The 26,682-nt window shown below is 34.3% G+C and overlaps 1 protein-coding gene and 1 long non-coding RNA gene across 4 annotated transcripts in view; one reads left to right on the forward strand and one right to left on the reverse strand.

Moving 5' to 3' along the window:
• Positions 1-26,288, reverse strand: part of Hr39 (Nuclear hormone receptor FTZ-F1 beta) — a 72,655-nt gene extending 46,367 nt beyond the window's left edge. For all 3 annotated transcript variants that reach the window (XM_014230786.3, XM_036371021.2, XM_070106762.1), the window contains exon 1: positions 24,390-26,288. The gene's annotated coding sequence lies outside the window, so the exon portion shown is untranslated. The remainder of the gene's footprint in view (positions 1-24,389) is intronic.
• LOC118682382 (uncharacterized) lies at positions 16,733-18,468 on the forward strand. The gene is made up of 3 exons (XR_004978173.2): positions 16,733-17,037; positions 17,095-17,669; positions 17,733-18,468. It is a non-coding gene; the product is annotated as an uncharacterized lncRNA (long non-coding RNA).
• Positions 26,289-26,682: the final 394 nt, after the last annotated feature.

Genomic DNA, 26,682 nt, shown 5'->3' on the forward strand with positions numbered 1-26,682 from the left:
TTTGTTTCGATTGCCCAGGGGCTATCGATTGAACTAGAAAACATTTTGAACCATTTAAATAAGGGTAAGAATTAAACTTTCCAAAAGGAAATTCGATTTCTAAAGCTGGTTACTGGTGATGAGAAGTGGGTCACTTACAACAACGACAAACGACGGCCAAGCCAGAATTGGCGGGCTGGCAGGTTAGTGCGAATCTGTATTATCAACAATAAGAACGTCTGAAGTAAATCACCGAGCGATTTCTACCTGTTCCTGTTTATTTCGATTAAAATTCTCTACCAAATTGCAACAAGTTATCGTATAAAACGGTATATATTTAAACTAAAACGATCAATCTAACTATGCTAAAGCAAAACAAAATCAATTTAATGCAAAAATAATGTATTTCTTTTTACTAGAACTTAATTATTTTTAAGTTAAAAATTCTAATTCTATTCTTCTAATTAGTTTTGAATTGAAACACCCTGTGTGGGCATATATCGTATGTCGTAAGTAATATGTAAGCAAAACCCATAAAAGCGTTGCAACAATTGCCTCTTAAGGTCATTCACTTGCATGGAAATACAAATTTACAACGCAAAAAAAAGAAACAAATAAGATTATAATTACATTCGACGGCAACAAAGAAAACTGCAACCAAAATTTTTGAGTGTTTGTTAAGCGAAAAACCTTCATAACTTTTCCCTCCCATTGACCTCGTCAGAATGCAAAATAAAACGGCGCCGTTACAACTTGACGTGTTGGCATAAAAGCAAATGCAAATATCATATGTAAGAATGTATATGTATATATACAATATTTATGTAGGTGCGTGTGTGTGTTTGTTCGATGTGAGGGTATGCATGTAGCGACAACACTGATTTTCTGTTTGTTTTCCTGAATACGATATTTGCATGCAATCCCAAGCGGCAACCGACGCTGGTGTAATTGTAGCGCATGTTTACATGTCAGCTAGTGTTGCTGTTGTTGTTATTATTATTATTATTTTTTGCATATTTACCTTTTTCTCCGCTTATTATAACACAACAGTAACATAAATGCACAAATGCATCAATGCAAATGAGCGGTCACAGTTGGACGCCCGCTACACTACGCAGCGGCAGAGGCAGCGACAGCGTTGGTGTAATACTGAAAATTATTATGCTGATGTATATATGCATTGCAAACATGTGCACGTATTAGCGAGTAAGAAAAATCATTAAAGCGACCAGCGACCACCAGCAGTTGCTAGTACAGCGCCGCAGCAACAAGTTGCTGCACATAATATGCCACTTGCCGCATGCTGCGCCTGCCGCTGCTCGTGTTATTGTGGTTAGCAGGCAGGCAGTTGGTGGCACACACAATAGTAATAAGCGCATGCGCTCATGCAAAGCAGGTTGGTGCAAGCAGCGGTGTGTGATTACTTTAAGAATATTTGTATATACACATACATACATATACATATGCTAATATATATATTTATATTAGGGTGTTCTTAATTTCTCAAGTTAATGTTTATACCCTGTACAAGGTTTATTAAGTTTGCCGCGAAGTTGGAGACGCTATAAAAGACTTATATAAATGATCAGCGTGTTGAGTTGAGTCGCTTTAGCTATGCCCATCTGTTCGTCTGTACTTACTCAAACTAGTCTCTCAGTTTTTGAATTTTTGCACACGTTTTTTTCTCCCCAAGAAGTTGCTCATTTGTCGGATATTTCCCGATATCGGACCACTATAGGCCATAGCTGCCATACAAACTCTACGATCAAAATTTAGTTCTTGTCTTCACGAATTTTGGCATGCATTATTGTCCAAAGCAACGCTATAATATCCGAAGAAATTTTCTAGATCGGACTACTATATGTAGCTGTACTTATTTAATGCAAAATATCAAAAAGTGTTATATACATACATGGGAAAAATAAAATGATTTCGGCACGGTTTAAATTTAAAATATTGTACATAATTTGCTCCAAGTTGGATAATTTTTTTTACGGCAACCACTGAAACTTCAGAGGGCGTTTGCACAAAAAAACAACATGGGAAACAATGGACACCCTAATGTATATATATACGAGTATATATTTGCGTGCCTGTAAACATATTTGTCTTGCCTTGACTGCATCGGCACACCAAAAGGCAATCCGCAATGCGCGCCGCACACAACGGAATGCGTATAAAATTGCCCAACAATGCAAAATATTAGAATAAATACAAATAATGTGAAGAAAAGCAGACATACAAAGTTTATTAAATAAAAACAGCTGCAAAACTATAGAAAAAAATTAATAAAATTAATAAAATAATATTCCTACAACGAAAAGCGCAAGAACATGAAACATAACTGCAACAGAGGCTGACGCATAGCACTGTTGGCAAGCAAATGCACACATCCAAACATATAGATACACACACATACATATATTCATGACAGTTGGCAAGACCGAGTTGACTGACTGCACGACTGCTTTTTTGGACGGTTTGTTGGTTAGATGGCTGGTGCCTTAGTTGGTCGTTTGCAACATTACAAGTATATTGAAAGAAATGCAGTGACTGTACAAATAGTAGCACCTGCATTATACTAGCTAAACTAGAGAACTAGACATTAAGTATCATATAAAACGTCAATAAAAATAAATCCATTATTTTTGCATTAAATAGAAGGTTTTATTTAGCATAGTTAAAACTATCCGATTAAGGTCAAATATGCAGCGTTTTGTTGGATAACTTTTTAAGGTAAAATCATAATGCCACTATTATAGAAGCCCTCTGCACTATCGGCAAAAAATCACAGGGACAGTCAATTTTCAAATGCTTCTCTTGACATAGACAGAAACAGTTAGTAATCACTTGGTGCTGGATCCGAACTATAAGGTGGATGCAAAAAACCCTTCCAACCAACCAAGCTCCCAGAGCTTCTGGTAAACCACCATTGACGTGTGCCGCCTGGCGTGGATGGAAAATAATTATTTTCCTATTGGCCGAAACTGGCCAAATTCTGTAATTGCTTCCCTCAGAAGGTCCAATTGTTGACAGTACAAGTCGAAATTAAGAATTTAGGCGTAAGGGAGTAGCCCATAATGAACGAACCCCAAGCCCAATGCCAATCCCACTAAATACACAGCAAAACCTTGCGCACCGTCAACCCTGCCTTGGTTCTCATTTGGACCGGCTCACCGCCACAACTACGACTGTTTTCGCTTGAAGTGGTCGTAAGTGACTCACTTTTCATAACCAACAACCATCCGCTTCGGAAATAGTTCGATTTTATTGTGATTCAGCAACAATTCGCAGATGGAAATTCGGTTCATGAGGTTTTTTTCCGTTCGTTTCGTGTGGCATCCATAAATCGAGTTTCTTTTTGTATCCAGTCTTACTTATATTCAAATGGTTTTAAACGGGTTTTTGTGTAATGTTTAGCAACTGGGCATTCGGAACAGTGCGTATAACAGGACGGCCGGACTCGACGATTCTCGGTTTAAAAAATTACTAATGGGGATGGATCCGCCCATGAAACCTCATATCTAACAAGCTACTCGAACGATTTCCAATAAATTTCTTATTCTTATTAGCACAATTTGCAAATCGAGAAAATGGAATATGGAAACTATTCAACATCTTTGATATTAAAATATGATAGCTAAGAAAGAAATACAAGTATTGGAAAACAACTTAGTAGAACTTGTGCTCTTAACAAAAAGCAACTCATTTATAGAGATAGTCGGTATCGGTTCATATCTTCTTTAAATGAAAGACTGCTCATTTGTAGGAACCACCGCTACCGGACGACTATAGCTGCCATTCAAATTGATCCGTCAAAATCAAGTTCTTGTATGGAAAACTTTTGGCTATTGTCCAAGGCAACATAACAATATCCGCAGAAATTTTTCTGATCGGACTACTATAGCATATAGCTTATAGCATATAAAATAAGATCTTAAATGAAAAAATTTTTTAGTTGAGAAGATATCCACACGAAATTCGAAAAGAATGATTGACCAAGGCAACGCTACAATCTTCAACGAAATTGATCACCACTGTAGCATATATAGCTAGCTGCCTCTTAAACTGACCGAACAAAATCAAGACTAATTGTTTCGACTTGAAAATTGCCTGTATCAAATAACATAGCTAGAAAGAAAAATTTCATTATTGGCATCTCTTTTAGTAAAAATACGATTTCTTTGCGCAGCACTGTACATATTGAAATTTTTAAGCATTTGCAGGCATATGTGCGATCTCACCAATTGCCTCGCACCTCACAACAATTCTCGTTTGTAAGTTGCTGTTCGTTCAAATTGCATTTTTTTTGTTGAAACAACAAACAGGTTAAGGTATGTGGCCATTGCAGCGCGTTAACAACAATAACAGGAACAACGAAATTACATACTGAAAGCAACCAGTTGCAGCGACAGCGGCGACGATGGCAACAATTTTCTTGTTGTCATTCTTCTGCGGGAACTGTGTGGTTGTCTTTGGGTGGCTTTGGCTAACAACAAGCAACAAATATTGGTTACAAACGCTTAAGTTGCGTTATTATACATTCTTACATACGAACACAAGGCAATATTTCAATATGTTATTATTGCGAAACATACGCGGCCAGCAGCGGTAGTTACATTTAATTAACTTTAAGTCAAGCATTAAATGAGTTGAATGAAAAATAATGGCGAATATTGCATTTATGTGGCAATAAATCAGGTCGAAGTGACCCACTTCATTCAAATGCTTGAATAATGCTTGAAAACGGACTCTGTATTAACCGGATATCGTAAATGTAGACAGTTGTTGGGGTGTTCAGATACGATGAAAAATAGGAGGATAGTAAAAAAAATTTTTCAAAGAAAAATCATTAAAAAAAAGCATTGGAGTAACAAATAAAAAAATGATTTTTTAAATCGAAAGTAGAAATGATAAGGGATAAAACAGCAAATTTATAATTTTAACTGAAATAATATAATTAAAAGTAATTACATGTAAGATAACAAAAAACACATTAATTTTTTTTTGTCAAAAACATAATTTTTATAATTTTATTTACTAACTTCGGATAAATTTGTTGAAACATTCTAAGCTTTCACGTTTAATTTTTTATCCGATTTTTGGGATTATTAATCCACAGATAGTCCGATTTTGAGGGTTAAAAAACTATTTTTAACTTTTCAATCCGGTATAAGGGATTAGGAATTTGAAGATTCGGGTTTAGAAACAAAAAATTTTATTCAATTGTTTTTATTTGCAACTCTGGATACGGATCTATGGGCTGAAAACCATTTTGGATTTTGTTATGACAGATGTAAGCATACACCAATTTTTGGTTCTATCAGATACGAGAGAGACTTGAACCTTTAATTTACATCAGACTTTGATCAAAGCAAGATTATTTAACTCTAGGATCACATGTATTCTTTTCGGAAGCACAATTAAGTTGGAGTTCATCGAAGTTCATTTGCTCATACACACATATGTGTACAGTCGGTTCTTTGAAGTGCTATTTAATATTGTCGCTTAATTATATTTAAGAAATCGACTATTTGAATATATGAATATGTATGTGTATATTAAGTATATATTTTATTAAGACCCACAAGAAAATGTCAGAGACCCAATAAAGTGTATATGCATATAAGTGATCAGCGTGACGAGTTGAATTGATTACACATATTCCTCTGTATGTCAATACACACGCGAACTAGTCCCTCAGTTTTTGAGATATCGATCTGAAATTTTGCACACAACCTTTTCTCCCAAGATGCTGCTCATTTGTCGAAACCGACAATATCTGACCACTATATCATATAGCTGCCATATAAACTGAGCAGTGACTGTGCGTTTTTATTTGAGAAGCATGGATGTCCTAGACAGTGCTACAATCGTGGATTGTATTGTTCAGGTTGGGCCATTGGAGCATATAGTTGCTATACTAACCGATAAAAATCCATATTATTACATACTTTTATGTAATTAGAAAAGCACCTGTGAAGGGTATTATAGGTGCAGCCGAATACATTTTTGCGTGTTTTAGAATATTTCTCAAATTGAATATACAGAATTTAACTCTCTAAAAGTAAATTAGAAACCTTTTTCTTCTCGAAACTTTGTTACGAACCTTCATAGTGGGTCTTGTGACAATCCATTTCTAATGAGGCTTAAGACTTTGACGCTTTGCAATTGAAGGAATACGACTGCACATGAACCATAAAAAATGTGAGAAAAGGTTCAGCAAATCAGCTTTCATGGTTCCTGAAAACGAGGATCGGTCAATGGTATTAATCTCTTTAAACATTTAATTAAGTAGCTATTAACTTAATAATCAATTCGCATGTGCTCACAATATGCATACATTTCTTCTAAGTAAGGCTAACACCCGAGGAACACGCGTTTTACATTTGTCTGCATGTTTGTGCACGGGCAGCTTCGATTACACGACAAAGACACTACACTAAAGACTGAGTGCAATAAACCGCAAGGGCATGCATATAGAGTCCACAAGCCGACAAAGACGCACGTCATGCGGCTTATCAGTGTAAAAAGCATATGCCTATGTAAATATAAGCATGTATAATGCGCTACTTTGTATGTTTTTTTACAAAAAATAGCAACAAAAACCACAATTATAGCAACGACAACGGAGACGGCGACAACAAACACATGGGCGAAATAATGTCAATGCCATCCATTAGCGCTAGCGCAAAATTACAACGCGCACACTAGCAAGCGAGCGAATTCGCAAAGCTACACATATACTCTCAGGAAAGCAGCTGACAACAGCAACGGCTGCCAGTCATTGCTCGATTCATTATTCACACACACACATGGAACTCTTATAATTCTCAAGTGACTTTTCGATTAAGACGCTTCCTCAAAAAAGCATTCACCAAAAATGTCGCGTTAACGCTTCCACACCAACAGAAAAAAAACAGGAAAAACGCTAACTTCGGATACACCAAAGCTATAACACCTTTCACATGTGCATTCCTTATAGCAGACAAGGGTATAAAAAGGGTTTTATTTGATTTTGTTCGGTCAATTTGTATGACAACTATATGCTATAGTGGACTGATCTAAACAATTTGTTCGGAGATTGTAGCGATGCATTGGAAAATAATCAATATCTAATTTCGTGACGATATCTTGTCAAATAAAAAAGTCTTCCATACAAGATCGGTGAGTTTGAATGGCAGCTATCCACTATAGTAGTCCGATCTGAACAATTTCTTCGGAGATTGTAGCATTGCGTTAGCAATAATCTATGCCATACTTTATGAAGATATTGTGCCAAACAAAAAAAAGTTTCTGTACAACCACTTGATTTGGATCGGTTATTTTGTACGGCAGCTACATACATATGTGTTATAGTGGTAAATATATGCTAAATTTCGTGAGGATATGTTGTCAAATAAAAAAAGTTTTCCATGCAAGGACTGGATTTTGATCGATCAGTTTGTATGGCAGCTATATGCTATAGTGGTTCGATATCGGCGATTCCGACAAATGAACAGCTTCTTGGGGAGAAAAGAACATATGCAAAATTTCATTTTCATTGCTTGCAGTCAATACTTGATGTTTCTATTTATTTTGCGACACGTGTGTGGTTATCGTATTGAAATAATATATCAGTATGTATATAGTCGCCGTATGACTCGTGTAAGTGACACGCACACTACACACACAGCACTTCCATTGTAGTGTGTGTTTGCGTTATTTTTCGGGCAAGGTCATCAGCGAGACAAAGTCAACGGCCGCAAATAACCTCTTCTAGGTTTGCCTATTACAACTATTGTTGGTTAGGTGGTTTTCTTTATGCATACTCCTCTTTCTTTATTTCTCATCTTTTGTTTGTCCATGCATGCATATGTATATACATATTATGCTTTGTTTGCTCTTTCTATATTTAGTTGGACTCGACGAACAAGTTTTTTGCCTTTCAACACTGCATGTTGTGGGGATTTGGTCGATTTCTTCTAGCCGTATTAAAATTGATGCGGCAAATTGCTCTGTTGCTCTCTTACCACACGTACACCTTTTTCTCTGACTCAGTTAGTCTTGTTCGATTTTCACCAGTTTTTTTCTCCTCATTTCTTTTATTTACTTTTGTATATCGATCAATTAGATAGCCGATCGAATATTGCTGTTTACTAATTTGTTCACCTTAGTTAGCTTACTTCCTACTATGTATAACTTTATCGTTCTCTTTGCTTTTAAAAAGTTAAATCGCTGATTTCTACTCGATTACGACTAGCCGAGTGGAACTCTATTCTTATATTATTTGTATTCGACTTAAACTCCAAGTATTTCATACTTCGTTTTATACCGTTATGTTTCGTGTCCCATATATTTTGTATTTAGCGATCTCCTTTATATATTACATTTTTTGCTTGTAATACTTTTTATACCCTGTTGTTTGTAACACCCAAAAGGAATCGTCGGAGACCCTACAAAGTATATATACTTGTATAAGTGATCAACGAGAAGTGCTGAGTTGATTTCACCATGTCCGTCTGTCTGTCCGTCTCCATATACGCGAACTAGTCTCTCAGTTTTTGAATTATCGACCTGAAATTCAGCAAAGTCCTCACCAAAATGTTGCGTATTTGTCGGAATCACCAATATCGGATAACTATATAACAATGCAACCCAAGTCCTTATATGGAAAACGTCTTTATTTGACAAGATATCTTCACGAAATTTGACAGAGATTAATATCTCCGAAAAAATGTATGAGATCGAACAACAATAGCATATAGCTGCCATTTAAACTGATCGTTCAAAATCAAGAAAAACATATTTTTATACCCTTTTATGCACCTGAAAAGGGTATTATAGCTTCGGATCAGCCGAAGTTACCGTTTTTTCTCAATTTCTTATACCGATGTTGCTTTAATTTTTACAGTTTAAAAGGTTCCTAAAAATCCTCTCCGGCAAATATAGACTTCAAATATTATTTTAAGAGAGAACATCGTTCCAATAGAACAAGATTATTTGATGATTTTAATTAGATCTCAACTAATTTAAGGGGATATGTCCATGTGTGAATTTCAAATATTTGTAAGAATTTTTTATATTAATAATAATTCTTTTAAAAAGTTTAAACGTGTTTTTCTCGAAACGATGTTTTCACAGTCGGTGAGAAAAATCTCTCTAAAACGGCTGAATGGCCTTCATTTTTTACACAACATTTTTAGATATTTTGTCAAGTAATGATCAAAGGAATAAGATTTTGACAATAATTTCCACTCTTTAAAAAACAAAAATACTTGTTTTTGGAATCTCCCACAAATTTCATTCACACATCGATAGTGAATCGCCAGTACCTCCAGGAGCTTGATTGAGAGGTTCTTATGCATCCACCTTATAGCCCGGACCGGACAGAAAGTAATTCATACCGGTTCCTGTCTAAGGCGAATAAATTTTCTGGATAAGGATGAGGGTTTCTGTGAAAGTTGTATTATGAAATTACATTCAATATGGCAACAAGTTATCCACGAAACGGTGTACTTGTATATATGCCTAAACCCTTCAATTTAGTGCAAAAGTAATGGATCTCTTTTTACTGTATCTTATATTTAACACTTCGTACAATTTAATGATTTATAATTTATGCTCGATTTTGAGCATTGTGAGATCATTACATTTTCCTTATTTACTTATTGTTATTGATTTTTCGAAATAATGTATTCTTATCGAAAAGTCACTAAATATTTGTATTTCAGTATATTTCACTTTTCAGACACTAATTTTTCCGCGTATAAATTACATTATTTTCAGAAATTAAAAAAAAAATTATTTTAATGAACTTGAACTATTGAATTTTTATGTATATGTCAAAGGATTTCTTTGTCACGAGTGCGAAAATAATTTTTTGACGCTGCAAATTAGTTATTTAAATTCATAATTATGTAGTTACATACAAATTAGGATGAGCCAAAACTAACTTATTGAATTCGTGGTTTAAAATCAACTAAGGTATATACAAAGTTAAAAAAAAAAAAATTTTTTTAATAAAAAAATTCGTACGTTTAAAATTATTATTATTCAAAATCTTGAAATAAATTTAAGGTGAAAAAATTATAATATCCATTTTTAGTGTTTTTTGATTAGTAATATTTATATTTATAAAAAAATTTAGATTCTAGTAAAATAAAATTGTTAAAAAATATCGTTTAGAATATAGATTTGTCAAAAAAATTTTATTATTTTTCTGTTCTTCATTTTCTGCCCAATATTTAAAAAGTTCGGTCATAACTCCAGTAGCTCAAAAAATTCTAACGATCTTTTTGTGATAAATCACGGTTATGTTTTGAACAAATCGTGTCAAGTTATGCTTTCGTTAATGTACTTTTTTATGAATACAATTTTTGTACGTATAATTTATTTGGGAAACTTTGAATGCTGACCGACACCTTTTAAAATTACCTAAAAATTCTACCTGCAGTGATATTTTTTCACTGTAAATATGGTATACATTTTCTCTCATAAATTCGACATTAGTGTTTTTTGTCTCACTCTAATAAGCATTTATGTACAATATATAAATTATAACACAAATAAAAATTATAACGAAAGAATTAGTTTAAGCACTTCAAACAAATCAATGGAAGTCTATAAATTAATATAAGCAAATTAAAATAAAGAAGTTGGTTAAAAAAAAAATTCGAATAATATAATATATGTATAAAAATAAATATGAACCGCAATAAGAATTATTTTAGCGCCTGATGCTGCAAATTCAACAAAAATTATGCAATTTCTTTTGACGCGAAAAATGAGAACAAATAATAAATACGAAATCTAAACAAAAATGCTTCAAAGCAAATGAAGTCAATTATACTATGTATGCAGTCACTGTGTGAGTGTGCGCATGTGTGTGGGTGTGCCTGTGCCGCGACTTTGTAAACAAAATGTGGCGTCTGACGTTAATATGAGCGCGGCGTTAATGTGTAAGCGCGTGTATTTTAGACGACGAAACGACCTTGATCGTGGGCGTCGAATGTGCACATACATAACTATATATGTATATGTCAATACATGCATATGTTTATAATGCGTGATAATGGCGCTAAAGTACAGCCAACAGTTAGTGATTAGCCGTTTGCTATTTATATAAATACATATATTTATATATATGTACATAAACAAATATATGTATCTATCTGGTAACGACAAATAAATAACACAACAACAAAAAGCTGATGAGTCATTTAAACATATTTACACTGCTTGTATTCGACAAACAAAACGATGTGCGTGAAACAGCTGAGTGGCGTTATAGTAAAAATTGTATAGATACATATACATAGGTAATCATTACGGTATTTTAAACTGATAAGCGTCAGAGTTGAATGACAAAATTTTATCGCTTCCAATTTCTCAGGGTTGCAAAATGTTTATACATATTTGGTTACGTACATATATATGTATATAGGTAATAAATTTTTGTATAATAATTAACTATGTATTTTATGTTCAAAGTATTAACGCTCTATAAAAGTGCCCATTGCGGCCAATTATGAAGTCTGTGTAAATATTAAGCGAAATAGTTTTGTACTTTGAACATAAAATATACAATTAATTATATTAAAAAACTGAGAAATTGGAAACCATAAAGTTTTGCGGTATTTCCAACAAAATTTCAAGATGGGACCGAAAAAGAAAATAGTTCAACAAATAAAAGCACCCTACTGTACATAGAAGAATTCTAATGATGTGTTCATATTTCGCTTGATTTTCATAATTGTTATTTTTAATGAAGGAGTTATTATATATTTATACAATACTTTAAATTAATACAAAAATCTTTTCTTTTCAATTGTTGAAAATGGCGGCTGTACACTAACTTCTTTCGGGAAGGCTGCAATAAGACGTCTCAATCTGCTGCCATTGCAGCTTCGGTTTATCATAAAAGGAAAAGCCAAATTTTAAAAATATGTGAAAAAAATTTTGTTCCCTAAAATATAACACTTGAAAAAACAATTAATATTTTATCGAATTTTTCACCTGTTTTGGTTTTGATGAAATTACTTTTCAAACAAAATTTTGAATCAAAATTTTTAATTTTTTATGTTGGTTCATATGGCAAATAATATTATAAAGAAGAAATGTGCAAAATTTAGAAACATATGATCAATAAGTTTTTGGGTTATCGTGGCGTTCTAAAAATATGGTTTTGAGAAAAACGCGTTTAAAGTTGTAATACTATATGAAAATAGTAATAGAAGTGCTACGGTTAATGCGCTATTATATGAGAAATACTTAAAATCACATTATAAAATTTTGAATCCCCTTAATCCCGTAGCCGATTTCCAGGCGGGCCTCAATATAAAGGTGTTTTGCGATAAGTAAGATTTTCCTGCTTAAAATTATCTCAAATCCAAAAACCAGTAAAATGTATTATTGCAATAGAAGAACACAGGTAATGATTTAAGGACTAGTAAAATTTAATTTTAGACAAAATGGAGGTTTCCGAAAAAGAGTAGTTTCTTGTGAAAAAAGAGAATAGCGAATAGAGTAAGGGGACCTTAGTCCCGGTGGTATCACAATGGGCCTCTTAAAGACCTAGGTGTGTCGAAAGGCAGCCACACTACCAACCTACCTACCTTGTGAAAAATGTTTACTTTAGAGTGGCTTAAAAAATCGAAACTATTATCAAAATCTTATTACTTCTATCATTACTTGGCAAATACATGTAAGAAGGTCGTGTGAAAAATTCAAGCCGATCGGTCCAGCTGTTTCGGAGACATTTTCCCCACCGACTCTGATAACAGTGTTTCGAGAAAAACGCATTTATTGTTTCGCGAGCCGATTACACTATGTTAAAATATTCTTATACTCGCATAAATTTTAAGGTTATGTGAAAAAACTATTAGCACGGAAGTTGTAGATCTTTCTATTACCTACAACCTTGTTTTGCTGGAAAAAACTACTTTCAACCCTTAAAACCACCCTTTTCTCTTTCCGACCTCAAAACACTTTACAGCAAATCAATATAGAAATTTGTTAATAATTTATTTATATACATATGTAAATATATTTTCCATTCCGAATTCCGTTATCACAACGACATGAATATATTTGTTAATACTATATTGGTATGGTATAAACGTGAAAAATTATCAAGAAAAGATATAAATATCGGGTTATTTTTAACATTATATACATATGTACTTATATTATGTATCATGGATAAATTTCCGGTAGACAATTTTTGTTACCATTCAAGGAATTTTTTGTTAAAAGTATATCAAATATCTTGTCACAAAAATATTATGAATAAATATATTATACATTATAATATTGCTAATTCCCCAAACTTTTTACTTATTTCCAATGACACATACGATTTCATTTATATATTATATATAGAATTTATTGAAATGTTTAGTGTTTTTGTTGTGCTTTGTCATCGCTGCTTGCTGGTTCGCTGTTCTTTTCAAGGTCATTAGCGGGTGGCTTTGTTTATTTTTTTTCACTTATTTGCCTTTTATCAACGATTGTTTGTGGTTTATTAGCTAAAATTCAGGGAAAAGAATGAATGTATTTATATATGGAAATAGTGTTCTTAACGGTTAGGCAAGTCAAGGTCAACGGCAGGATGGGCTCACAGCGATTAGCAAATGGAATGTTTTCGTGTTTGTAAGCAAGTAGATAGAAGAGTTTATGTATTGTACTTAATTAGAATAAAAGATTAAAGAGGGGTTACGTCGTATACAGTCTGCAAGAACTGATCTACGACACTTAAGTGGCTAGATCCATTTGTCAACTTAAAAAAATCAATTTTATTTTAGGATATACATATGTATATGAATGTTCATATATTATATTTAAGAATATTTTCCGAAAATTTTAAGTTAACCCGGCAAATAGTTTTGAAGATGTGAGCGTATTCGTAAGAATTATTTAACTTAATGTAATCGACTTCCAAAAATTTCTTCGATTTGTTCTTTCGGCTGGACCGATAGCTTTGAAAATTTCACACACCATATATAAGTATTTGTCAGATAATGATCGGAGAAATAAGATTTTTGATAATAATTCCGACTTTTTAAAGCGAAGTGTAATTTATTCGCATAGAACGGTTTTTTTTGGGAAACCGCCGTTTTGTCAAAAATCAAAGTTCTGATTAGCCACTCGATCATTAACTGTATTCATCTGTAAAAATAATAATATTTGTTTGGTTTTTGAACGAATGACCTTTATAAAAGTACATTTAATTTTGTACATATGTATACACTATATTTATTCAAATATTAAATGAAATGTCTCTTCAAATATATTCACAAAAACGCGTTTTTTTCTGACTTGCAAGTGGATAAAACTCTTTAAATTGGGTTTATGATGAGGTGGTAAACAACAGTTTTCATAATCTAGAGAAAATTCTGTGTCAAAGTAGAATACTGGCAGGTTTAAGTTATATATAATCGCTGCTTGCTGGATAAAAAATGCAATTCGACATAAATCCTAGTAAAGACCTATTCACACTTCTTTCGGTAGTTTCAAAAGTATCTCAAAGCAAAGCAATGGAGAGAGTAATTAGGCATTACTTTTAAAATTTGAATTTTGAAAATTAAAATTTTACAGTATAGAATAAGGCACATTTGGATTTATCTGAAATATGCGCGGATGCATAAGTAGCAGTGGTTGCTGAGCAGTTCCAAGAATAGATGGGTCTTAAAAGTGAGTAAAATCTTTTTAAATAGAAATTTGCTTGTAAAAAGTTTTTGGATAGACGAAAACAGATGAAATGGAAAGAAAAGAAAATAATGGACTGACAAGTTTTTACTGCTTTAAGAAAAAAAAATTTATTCAAAATTTCATTAATTATATATATATAATATTTTCATTCAAAGGCGGTACGCCGATTTTAGCCGCACTCCAATTTTTCATAGCATTTAGTAATAAAAGGCATACTTGCTTCAAAATAAGACCTAGTATCGGCGATAACCTCTTCATTGTTGATGAATGCTTTCCAGCGAACATTTGATGAGGACAAGAAAAATTGGATCGGCCGAAATCTGGGGAATACCATGGAGTTGGAAGTAATTTGAAGCGAAATCGATTTTTTGATTTTAACTTCGATATCACCTTCAACAACTGGAAGGTAAAAACATTTGAAAATACCGAAGGATCTATCCAGCTAGCATTTATTGCAATAAGCGCTCAAAATTCTTTATGCAGCTGATGTTGATATCATTGATGCTTTTGAAGCTTATAAAGTTTACCAAGATGATATGTATATAGGTGTTACAGAGAACGGCATCGACTAGTCTCGTTTGGATAGTTCCATTCAAAACTTTTTTTTAAGCTTTTTTAGGAGTAAATTCGCGAAGTTAGGTTACTAAGATTATACTATAGTTCAGATCAATCTTCAGTTTTCTAGCAGAGAAGTTCGACTCAAAGAGAAATGCAAGCTTTATATAATGTCATATGACAAATTAAGCTTTTTGGAATTATATCAAAGTCGTCCAAAGTAACAACAGATACAAACATAACCTTAAAACATCTGCAACAACCAGAACGGTGTTTTATTATGTTTTTGTATAATGAGTCATCAAAAGGAAGTCAACGTAGGTATATTTAAAAATAAGGTAAATCTTTTTGAAATGTGATTTTTTATTACATTTTGCAAAAAAGTACGCTCTGCGCGCAGTTCTTGCTCCAATAATTCAATACAAGAGAGCAAAACAAAGCTTACTCAAGCCAACAACTTGCTAGCGGTAATACAAACTACAACAACCACAACAGCAATAAGCGACGAGTATGGCTTTTTGAATTGACAAAAAAACTTACATATGATAACAACAACCATAAACGACAAAACAATAACAGCAACATAAACATAAACAACAGCAACAACAACATAAACAATAACCAAAATATAACAACAACAACAAATTAGTGGAACAATACAGCTGTACAAAAAGCGAATTTTTGCTTTGCAACAACGCAGTCTGTTTTGGCCGACAGTTGCTTTAGTGTTTCAGTAACACTAGCCAACATAAGTACATGCATGGATTTTCATTTGTTTGTCGCGTGAGCTTGTTACGTTTGTGTTGCAGCAACACGTTCCGGCTCGTGTGCGCGTCGGTTGTTGTGACGCAGCATGTTGGCAAGCAATTTTCAACGGCACGACAGCCCCAGCGTAACAACAACAAAAAACAAAGTGTAATACAACAATGAAGTAAAAAACAAGATAAAACGATAACAATAATACCCTTCATAAATAAAAGTTTTGTCATACAGGAACTCGATTTTGACCAATAAGTTTGTATGGCAGCTATATGCTATTGTGGTCCGATCTAAAAAAAATTGTTCGGAGATTGTACCGCTGCCTTGGACAATAATCCATGCCAAATTAAGTAAAGATATCCCGTCAAAAAGTTTTCCTTACAAGGACTTGATTTTTATTTTTCATTTTATATGGCAGTCATATGCAATAGTGATCCGATATTGATGGTGCCGACAAATATGCAGCTTCTTGGGGAGACAAGGACAAGTGCAAAATTTCAGATTGATATCTCAAAAACTAAGGGTATCGCGTATGTATAGAGAGACAGACGGACATGGCTAAATCGACTTAGCTCGTTACGAATCTGATGATCATTTATATAATTTTTTTAGGTTTTCCGCATTTCCTTTTGGGTGTTACAAAGCTTGTAGCAAAATTAATATACCCTGTTCAGGGTATAAAACAAATACAAAGGCTGTCAAAGGAAAATTGCTAAAATAGAACGAAATCATTGTCGAGCGGACGCAGCAAACACGTTTAGACAAAACAGCAGAAAAAGCAAACCGCTAAGGTGACTAACAAACAGAGTCACCAACAAACCACCAAACAAGCAACACGCGGCGGCTGAAAACCGCGACGCCTGCGCGTCGGTTAAGCGCGAGAAATAGAGACGAAAAGAGGCTAACAATACCACCGCAATGGAAGCAGGGTCTCTTAAGGCACGACAGCAACGCAAAGATGGGTGCAAAAGCGGGTGTCAGACGGCGTGTACATAAAATTGTGGGCAAATGCGCGACAATCTGTAACGAAGACAATAACGACGACAGCAACAAGTAAGTACAAACACAAAAAAATGAGTAACAACAATAACAATAATGGAGAAAAATCAGAACAGCGTAAAAGTACAAAAGAAGGCAATGAGACCACAATGATGAAGCTGATGATCAAGATGAGGAGTGTGACGAGTAATCTACTCATGACAATTGCGATGATCATGATGCTGATGATGACGATGGTCGCAGCGCAGCAGCGTTTCAAGCACAACAACTGCAGGCAATTTTCAAGTGATTAGTCATCAACGCCGCAACTTTCTACGAGACAACGCCAACAAGAAGGCAAACAAACAAAACAAAAAAAAACAAGTAAACAAGTCCAACAAGACTCCGCCGAGGCATACAAACACACCTCAATGCCTGAAAAGCACTAACAATTGGAAAATAAAAGCATTAAAAAAAACGCAGATCCAAGAAAAATACGCGATGAGACTTTCGTAGCGACCTGCGGCACCGACCAATCAAAAGGTAAGCGCACAAACAGAAAGTGGCAACCAAAGTAGCACTGAAGCTCCCAAGTGCAAGAAGTGAGGTTTCAAGAAAACCTGCCGGATGGGCAAATACAGGCCGGCGTGTAGACGTGTCGACGAACGAAAGAACGAACGTTGTTAAGAAGGCTAGTCAAGTTGTAGGTATGTAGTAAGTATATATCGAGGTAAAACACATATACATATGTTGACTTGCACCTCGTTTAGGCCGGACCTGACGCTTGGCTGGCTATAGCATCATGGTCACATAGTGAGACGAGATGGTTTCGCTTCATCAATAACCGAGCAGTAAAATATTGAACTAAATAAATATAAGAGCAGTCAGTAAATAGAAAAAAGGAAAATATCAAATTCGTGGAATATAAATAGAAGACGAGTCGCAGCGCCGCGTCAGTATTTAGCAATGGAGGCAGAGCAAACAATTACGGTTTCGTTGTGGCTGAACGGACTTTATTTTCATGAAGGCTATCGGTCTACAATAAGATTTATAGAGTCATTAAATAGAGTCGGTCAGAAGAGAATCCAAGAATCCCATAAATAAAACTAAATTATGATTTTTCTCATGGAAATATGTTTGGAAGGAAGGTCCGCAATATTCGTAGAATGTAAGGGATGAGACGTCCAAAGTTTATTTGCAAACCTGGGAACTAAGTTGTTCCAAGTTAGATTTGTGGTTAAAAAAATTTTATATTACTTGTATATTACTGGTCAATTCTGGTAACCTAGACCTTGCTGACGTGGGAATTGATTTGTAGTGCTATACTCCTAATTGATATTACTTTAAATTTAGGAGTTCCTTAAGTGCTGCAAGGATGGTAAATCGCTTTAGATAGGCTTTTTGTATATGCAAGTCCACTAATCCGCTTAACTTCTAAGTGACCTGGATGTAGTAAAGTGTAGTTAGGACATAAAATCTCTCTCTGGAGGAGCGGTATATGGAATAGAAAATAAAGGTAAAAGGCAAAATCTTTTTTCTTTTCTGAATCTTTTCTCAAGTCTCTTCTAACTTCAATAGAAGCATACTGATTTGACGCCGGCTTAGTTTCCGTTCTGTCAAGAGATAGATCTCTTTGGTCAAAATTCTTGTTTTTGTAGTGAGAGACAAAGATGAGAGAACATAGCGAAGCATCCCTCCTTAATAGAGTAAAAGTTTAATCATTTCATTATACTGACCCGAGTGCTTTTAAAATTTCTGAACAGCAAGATGTTTTACCTTCACTATCAACCAAATTTTTCACGAAATGCACAAAAGTCGTTAAGCGGTGAACTGATTTCTGCCTCAAAACCATGTCAAGATCCTTGAGTAGCTTTTAACAACTTGGCTTGTTTCTAATCCATTGCAAGTAAGGTCTTCAAACAATGTATTATCGAAGTGAATAAGTAAGCAGTCTTTTAAGAACCATCGTTACCAACTTAGAAGACACATGGTTGAAATTGAATCGTACCACCATACATGTATTAACAATTATCAAATGTGTGGTATTACAAGTAGATCATAAACTTTTCAGAAATCTCCATAAACCACTACAGTAATGGTAGTATCAATACCCATCTAACTATAAGAGAATTTATTCTTTTTAGATCAGATCATACATCGAGAGGTCTAGATCGACCAGTACCGGCAGAAAGAATGCGTCAAAATAAACTAGTTTGAGACATGTACCTACCTAAAAGGGATCAGACCCGATCAGAACATAAGCACCATTCGATCAATATGCGAACTTGAACTTTGAAACCCACATATGTATATCTTCTTATAGTTAAAATCAACCAGAACCAGCTGAAGGAATTCACTATAATAAATCTAACTCAAGCTAATGGCATAAAATTGCCTAAAAGTGTAATATTTAATTAAAATAAATTATTAAATATATAATATAAATTTATAACCCACACATTTCTTTATTTAGTTTGAAGTCCGTCAGTTAAATATGTAAAGTGCCTTCTTTCTTTGCACCTAACACTACTTGCCGACGAACTTGAGCTCGCCACGAGAATAACAACTTGCCTATATGAGTTTTCTGCGTATCCGTCTATATCACCAACTCCATTTAAATTCCAAAAAAGATGCTTTCCATCGCTTCCATCTGTCCTTTCTATGCCACATTCTAGGTAATGTCTTCCTTTTTGCTTTTATTTCTGCCAACGCTCACGCTGACTGTATCTAATACTCAATATTAGCGAGTAGCTGCAAAAAGCTTCTTACAAAGTCGTTTTATTGAAGAAGCCAAGGCTTCTATGGCTACGGCCATTAGACAGCTCACCAAACTCTCTATTGCTACTTTTGATTTTGTTTTCGCCATTTGTGTTGTTTGCATTACTTCCTGATGTTATTGTCTTGCTGGCCGACTAGGCTGAAATTTCCATTCTTTGCGCGAAATCTTTTTCATTAGTACCAAGCTTCAACATTGACGTCGTCGCGTTCTTTACGTCTCATGTCAAGTATTTATTAATTTGCTTTCAAAGCACAGAAAGCACATGATTTCTCTCATATATTTGCTTTAGCCTCTTCTGCTTCGGCTGATTCTTCGTCGGCAATTTTTTAACCTTCAGCAGGCAGATTTTTATTACTATTGCCACGATTAAGTCGTTATACCACCGATCGCTTGGTCGTTGGCGCGTTTTATTTGCTGTTCTTATTGTGTTATTTTTCAATCAACCTCAATTCTTGGTGCTGTGTTAATTTGATTAGATTCTTCATGTTGCTTCTTGACTTGAGTTTATTTGGAGTTAAGTCGCTAGTTTTTTTTTTTTTTTGCGTAAATAAAATCGCGTTGTTGCTATGTGAAAAAAAATCGGTTTTAATTTGTTAAGTCAAAGAGTATCTGCTCGTAACACAACGGGGTTGCTCATTGTGACTCAACTCTATTGTGGTTAAGAAATTGATACATACATTTACGGACGGACTACGGCGCGGCTCCGATACATACATATAACCGGCATATTTAGGAATTGTCACAATATTATATAGTACTGGATCAGATTGCTACCTACCCCTACTTGAACCTTATATATACAACTACATGCAAAAATAACCTACTCTGCTGGCTTTAAGTGGTGGACTTAGGTCTAACATGGATAAAACGGCCGAGCCTTGATAAAACAGTCGAATCTGGATAAAAGGTCACTGGATTGCTTGTTACATGGTCCCGATATAAGGGCGGCACTCACCATTGAACAGTATGTGAAAAAATGTTGGAACAACACCACATTGTAGATACACAACTTCATGAATCTTGGGTAAGAAACGACATCGGATAAAACATACTCTTACAACAGTCTTGAGAAATAGCTGATGGTTTTTCGAGTATGAAAAGGGAATATAAAAGTTGTAGGATAGTATTATCGGCATGAAGAGCTAATAAGAGTTGTACCATTTACGAAAACATTTCGACCCTTAACTAATGTTCTACAGAATTAACAACAAAGCATTGTAGCCGACAATTGTTAATGAATGACGATAGATTTTTGTCCTTTTAGCCAAGTAAGGCCCTAAAAGAAAATCACTATGGTATTTTTCCGAGAGATGGCTTCAGAAATGTTTATCTCGCGTTGTGTCTGCGCGATCGGATTAGAGTATATGGCATTAGAAAGATAAGATTTTGTAGTACAAGAACGTCTCATACAGTTTTGTGATTGATTAATTCAGTACTGTTTGACCCCGCGTCAAATATGGGCACCCAGAGTGAGAGAATACGCTATATTTTAGAATTTTTTCTTCGATAAACATGATAACGCTAGCCAGGCGGCTGAAAGATGCACCATTCCCTGGAAGGCCAATTGTCGATAATCGAAATCAAAAATAATCCTACTGTCGATTGCCCAGGAGCTAAATATTACGCAAAACAACGTAAGGAACCATTTTAATCAGGCTGGATACAAAAAGAAACTCAATGTATGGGTTCTACAAAAGATTTCTCAACTAAACCTCAAGAACTGCTGAATCGCAACAAAATCGATCCATTTCTGAAGCTGATGGTGACTGGTGATGAAAAGTATGTCACATACGACAACCGAAGCGAAAACGGTCGTGGTCAGATTGTGGTGATGTGAATATAGTAAAGTGTATATATGTATATTTAATGTTCAGCATGACGAGCTGAGTCGATTTAGCCGTCTGTCTGTATAAACGAGAATTAGTCCTAGAACTAGTGTCTAGTGTATACGTCTTTTTCTCGCCAATAATCTGTTATTAAGATCGGATCACTATAGCATACAGCTATCATACAAACTGATCTGATCTGAACTGACCGCTATAGCATGGTAGCCGTATGCTATACAAACTGATCGATCAAAATTCAATTTTTAAATTAAATTTTTTGTACACACATATTTGTGAAGAGTGCAACCGAAGTAACATTTTTTTCTTGTTTTTACTAAAATTGTAACTTTGTACAAGACTTGGCAGAAATGCATTAGGTGAGATATTTAACGATGTGCTGTTTTGCTGATAATAAAATGAAATTTCATTTGACAAAGCATGACTCAAACAACCAACGGCTGCGGTTAACAGATACCGGAAATTACTGCATAAATTTCACAAAACACTAAACGAAAATAAGTTGAAAATTAAAATCAAAACAAAAGTGAACAGAGTGGACTGAGGGTGTAAAAGCGTTTTTGATGTTCAGAAAAATATAAAATTAAATTTAAAATAAAAAAAATTAAATAAAACTAAAGATGTAAAAATAAAAATAATAATATAAATATAAAAAAAATGTATTGGTCGGTTTAAGATTTCTTTTTGCATTAGTATATTTCTGTCTGTACATATGCATTTATCCCCTATTGAAATTTATTGTTTTTTTTTTTGTTTGCTTTAAGAAATAATAATAAAAACTGTGACCCAAATCTGCAGAGCAAGGTGGCGAAGCGGTTAACGCCATTGAAACACCACGACCGCACGAGGAGTGGAGTTGTCGCGTGTATTTATTTTTTTTTGTTTTTGTTTTCGCTGTCATTTCACCGCTACTTTATACACCTATTTTGTTTAATTTCATTTTGCTTTGTGCTTTTTTTGCTTTTGTTTTGGTGTTTTCTTCTGCCGCTGCAATTTTATTCGGTTTCTGCGGTAAAGTTTTTATGTGCGATGCGCTTGCTTGCGCTTTACCTACTTGTGCTTTTTATGTATTTGATTTTTTTTTCTTTTGTTGTTTTTTTTCATACACCTTTTGTTACCCTTCATTTATTTAACAATGTTTAACGCTGAACTCTTGCAAATTGAGGTTTATGAGTTTTAAGCTGTTGAATCGTAATGTTGTTGTTGTTGCTTCTTTTTTTTTGTTAGGATTTTATCTTTACAGCCACTATTGAAGGTTAAAGTGCGACAGTTAATTGGTAGACAACGATCACCGTTAAGTATTTAATGTGCCGCTGAAGAAATGCTTAAAAGTCTGTGGTGAAAACCTGCAAATTCGAATTAAATACGTGCATATGAAAGTGTGTAAATACATAGTATGCACATACATAAAACATATCGAGCTACGGTGAGGAAATCGCTTTCGAGGTGATATTGCTTGGTTAGGCTATTTATTTCATATTGATTTTTGGTAACCGAGAGCTAAATTTAGCTAGTTAAATATGTATGTATGTACATTTGTACAATTGAGAGGCGTGTTTGCTTTAAAAATGCTGCTGAAAATGCCATAACCGATCACACTGAGCGCCAAAGGCCGCTATCTCAAAGCATTTTTGGATCTAAAAATGTAAGACTTGGACCTTTATGACCTGGTATGGCCATACACGATATAAGTTTGGTTTCTTCCAATTAAATTTTGTGTTTTGTGATCTCTCATCAATAATTCAATATTTGTTACCCATTAGGGCTAAATCGCTCTCATCAAGCTTAACAATCTAAGGATTGCCCCCGATACCAAAATAATATTTTTGTAACATCAGAAAGTAGAGTGAAAGCAGATATTTTAATTGAAAAGTAGGGTATTTTTCCGATATAAAGTCAAAAAAACATGAAAAATCACAAAAAAAAGAAATTAGGTTTATTTAATACCTTTTAACATATGTTAGTTTAATTTTTAATTTCGTAAAAGAAATAAATTGTATGTAAAAAATAAAAATAAATATCTAAAAACTATCTATTTGAGTTTTTCACATAAATTTTGAGGTTAGGCCTTGCCTTTCATTTTTTATACTCTCTTCCTTAGCTAATGAGTTTCATCGTAATTTTTTTTTTTCGTTTCAAAATTTATTTAACCGGTCTATAACCTTATTTAGCATTCCAATTTTGAATTCAAAAAAAAATTACAAGTTCTGGAATAATAAATTTTTAATACAAATCCAAGCTCCTCTTCAAACCAGATTTTTATGCACTTAATAAATATTTTCAGTTGTAACTATATAAATACGTACATACATATGTATAATAGAGCCCTTGCAAGAATGAAGCACACTTCACGGTGCGCTTAGCAACCTTCAAAACTTCGCCATGCAAAATAAAATAAAAACAAAACACGAACACTCAACCGTGACTTCATTACAGTTAGCCCGAATATTAAAAATTTACACAAAAACTTTAATTAACGCTACAATTTTACTATGCAAACCGAAAAAAAAATAGAACACAAATTGGTACATACACAGTCAGTTCCATTGGCTGATTTAAATTTCAACAACCAACAGGATTTCAAGAGTTTTTCTCTCACTCCCCACCATACGTAACCTGTGCCAGAAAACCCGTGGCAACGTTGCAACAGCGTTGCACCTTTAATGCTTTTTATTGTTGTCATTACAGTTGTTGTATGCAGGCATTGCATGTTGCTTGCATGCTTCAACCGTTCACACACACATATACCTTAACAATGCATGTGTGCGTGTTTTCGTATTTTTTTTTGTAGCTGTGTTGCTTACCTTTATAGAGTTTATTGACATTTGCATTGCTTTGCTTTACATTTTTCCAATCGTCCAACGCTTTGCTACGTATTTCTCTGCTTTACATACGCTACAACGCTGCAGCTCTCGTTCGCTCTCTACAACTGCGTACACTGGACGCTAGTATTGTTTCGTACACACACACTCTCTCTCGCTCTCTCACTTGCGATTGCACATACGTGGGTTCGCTGCTGCTGCTGCGACGTTTTGCGCTGCCTACTGCGCCGCTTACGTACACTTGTGTGCGTTAAATTGTTTGTAATTACAACTTGGTTTAATTATTTTCGTTATAAAAATTTCATTACTTATTTTATGGAAATATTACTGCACATTAAATAGTAATAAATTACTAATTTTTATACTAATTCACTAAATATGTAAATACTTGCTTGTGCGTCTGCCGTGCGAATACTGTCCTTATTTCTTATTGGAACCACTCACTCACTCTCCGCTAAAACACACACATGTATGCAACGTTACTTTCCACTTTTCAATACACACTATAGCGCACTCCCTTGTACACATGCTCGACCAACTAAAGTAGCACTGATTTGCCTTTGCTACTATAGCACTTCGTTATTGTTGTTGTCGTTGTTGTTTTCGAACAAAACTTGGCGCTTGGCGGATGACACTTGATTTTTTGTTTACACTGCATTGAGAGGACACAATGAAATATGAAATAAAGAACGACCAACAATAACAACAACAACTATACATTTGTAAACGATTGTTGGACACATGAACGTATCGGTCGCTCTGGTTCTTCACTTCTTTACTTTCCACTGTTCTTAATACTTGTTTCTTTGTTTAGATTTGTTCGCCTGCGCAGTACGGGAAGGGGAAGAGATGTATGTATAAAGCAATAAAAGCAGAATATTTTAAATAACCTTCAACTACTTTTTTATTCTTGCTTTTTCGCCGCACGTTGACTGCTTGCTGCTAGCGCAATTCTTGTTTCTTTGCTTTTTTGCTTCACTACAGCACTGCGCGTAGATTTCACCATACTACCACCTAACAACACCTATTCAGGACATTTTTTTTGGGTTCTGCTCGGATTGTGTGTTTTCTTATTGTTGTTGTGCTGTGAGAGCAGAATTTCGTCTTAGCTCTTTCCTGAGAAAATATTTAATTGCACACTGATCTATCAAATTCGCAATAAATAGTTAAAAATTCCATTAGTTATCTTTTTTACGCTCTATATACCAGCATATTAACTTTAATTCTGCCAAAGGCTTATTGGTTATTTATCACCATGTCGTAGTTTTTTTTAACAAAAATGTATAATTAGATATTTCACTTATTAGCACACCTGAAATTGCTTGCACATACATATGTACGCACTTATGAACCTTTTTTTTGCAAGATTTTTTTATTTTTTATTTTTTAGTGAGAAGTAGCACACACGCTTTTTTTTATTTTAGCGAAGTATATTTAACAAACAATAACTTCAGCTGGTGCAACACAGTCAACGTCAACTGCAATTGCATACGCTGCTTGCTTGTACACCGCTATGTACCAACCACCGACTGCTGCTGCACAGCCAACGTAAATCTCGTAATAATTCACTAATTTTTGTTTTTATTTTACATTTTACAATTGCAACAAAGCGCGCACATTTTCATTCAATTATAAACTTGTAAATCCGTACACAAGTTTATTTTCTGCTACTTGCGAATTCATACAAAATGCATTTAATTTATTATTACAACGTAGGGGTGTAATAAAAAGAAGCAATTACTCAAAGGAGTACTGTAATTTTCACAACTTGCACGCAATAAATTATTTGCTTTCCTGATGTGTAAAAAAATCCACTTGCAGAAAACACCACCAACGCAAAACACAATAAACCAACTAACAACCTATTTCAGCTGTCACAAAAACAACACTGACAACACTGAACGCTAAGCTAAATTAAATACCAACAGCACAGTGTTGTATGCGGCAGGTAGTTTTCTACAATTCGCTATGTGGATGCCATTCGCTGGCCACAGGTGGCGTATGTGCAGGAATAGTTATTGATATTTACAAGATGAATGTATATATTTATATATGTCATATTTAATGAAGAACAATTTAATAATGACTTTTGGTTTTGCTGAGATATACTGACAGAGAATGTTAATGAATTCATTTACGTTCTCTGGTATAAACATACACAATTTAGCAATGACATGAACCAACGGTTATTGCTAATTGGGGAACCTAAGTCCACAGTACAAATGATAAGGGCTGCCAACCTTTTTGTTGTAATAAAGTACAAACTGTAAGGAAA

The sequence above is a fragment of the Bactrocera oleae genome, chromosome 3, assembly GCF_042242935.1.
Source record: "Bactrocera oleae isolate idBacOlea1 chromosome 3, idBacOlea1, whole genome shotgun sequence".
In the NCBI taxonomy this organism is placed as follows: Eukaryota; Metazoa; Arthropoda; class Insecta; order Diptera; family Tephritidae; genus Bactrocera; species Bactrocera oleae.